This window comes from Orycteropus afer, unplaced genomic scaffold, assembly GCF_000298275.1.
Source record: "Orycteropus afer afer isolate SDZICR_OR568_19922 unplaced genomic scaffold, OryAfe1.0 scaffold00019, whole genome shotgun sequence".
In the NCBI taxonomy this organism is placed as follows: domain Eukaryota; kingdom Metazoa; phylum Chordata; class Mammalia; order Tubulidentata; family Orycteropodidae; genus Orycteropus; species Orycteropus afer.
Window position 1 is genome coordinate 9,538,687 of NW_006921606.1, and position 1,968 is coordinate 9,540,654.

The following is a 1,968-nucleotide window of genomic DNA, read 5'->3' on the forward strand; positions in this document are numbered from 1 at the left end:
GAAGTGAGAATGGCCAGACATCGTCTCATCCATTTTGGTCATGTTGTCAGAAGGGACCATTCCTTGGAGAAGGATGTCATGCTTGGTAGGGTAGAGGGTCGATGAAAGAGGGGGAGGCCTTCAACGAGATGGATTGACACAGTGGCTGCAATGATGGGCTCCACTATAGCAGGAATCGTGGAGCTTGCACGGGATTGGGTAGTGTTTTGTTCTGCTCTGCATGGGGTCGCTGTGAGTTGGAAAGGACTCGACTACACCTAACAACAGCTGGAAGATGGGAGAACAGGCAGAGAAACCACACAGACCCTCTTCAACAAAGAAAAGGAGAACCAATTAACACAGATACAGAAGATAATCCAAGAGCCCTGAGCTTTGAAAAGAAGGATACAGATATGGAATAACTTCAACTGTGAAAAGATCCTGCATGAAAATACTGAAAAAGGAGGCATGTGAAGCTGTGATCTGTCAGTGATCCTGATAGCATGCACAGCTTGCATATTGCCAAGTGGTGTTAGGACCTAAGAATTAACCTAAAAATCTGCTGTACTAACAGGCACTGCATGGAGGACTGCACTGACAGCTGGTGAACAAAAAGGGAAGCAGTGAAGAGGGAGATGGGCAGAGCTGTGGACTTACACCTGTCTGGAAGACACAGCCATTTAAGATGTTTACAAGAGGTTCAACCATTTTGGATATTGGAAGTGATAGCATTCTCTCAGATTCCAGGGACCTATGAATAGGTTCCACTCACTGGGAACTGCATGGACATTCTGGATATGAATGACTGGAAAGATGCTATATTCCCCTTGTTACTCTTATACCCCATGCCTTGGTGCAGGGAAGTGCAGCTATCTCTCATTCCCACCCACCTTCTGGGTCGGCAGGAATTCCATCCCAGTCTGTGTGCTCTAACTGAATGTGGATGTTCTTCCCCACCCTGCCCAGATTTTTTTCCTTTTTTTTTTTTTCATTTTTAGTTTGTGTTTGTCTGTTTTAAAATACTAATAATGATAATGATAATTCTTTTTTTTTGTTTCTCCTTTTTATTATTATTATTTTTTCTTCCCTTCCCAGGTTTTAGTTTCAGCTTTATCTCTCTTCCTTGTTCCTGGTTCCCGTTATTTTTTCTTTCTCATGGTTAACCTCATTCCTTGTTTTCTTTTTGCATTTTTCAAATTTTTTTCTTCCTTATTCTCCTACTATATCTATTTTCTCTTATTTCCCCCTCCTCAGGTATTGTTATTTTTTTTTGTTGTTGTTTGTTTTATTTTATTTTTTCTGTTTTTTGGTGATTGTTACTCTGTGTTTATGTGGTATGCTTTTTGTCCACTTGCTTTTACTTTTTTTGATGGTTTTTCAATCATAGTTTTTGTCTAACTGAGTAGGAGACAGCAACTGTGCCCATAGGACAGAACCACACTCACCTCCTGCAGCTCCACTTACTGAGTGAGAGCCACCACTTCCTTCTCCACCAACTGGCCAATGGTAAATGGCCACTAAGAAGAGCCTGACTCACCCTTAACTGCTCTTCACAAACAGTTAGCAGAGATCTAAATACAACAGCATCACAATGTCTCCGAGACAACAGACAATAACTCCACACAAAGAAGAAAGATAAAGTGGTAGAAACACGGGAGCAGGATACAGTCTCAGAACACATCCCTGAAAAAGAAGTAGCATTGGAAATCCCTGATAAGGAATTCAAAAGAATTATATTTAGGTACCTTCAAAGGATTGAGAGACTGATCAAGTAAAAACTGACAAAATCAAGGACAAAACACAGACAAAATCCTAGAACAATTTCAGAAGAAAATATAAAAACAAAATGACAAAATAAATGAAAAGTTAGAAGTGATGCAAAATCTACAGATAGAAAGCCAGCAGATTAATTCTAAATTCTCAGAAATAGATAAAACATTGAAAGGGCAAAGGAGTAGAATAGAAATAATGGAAGACAGAATTAATAAG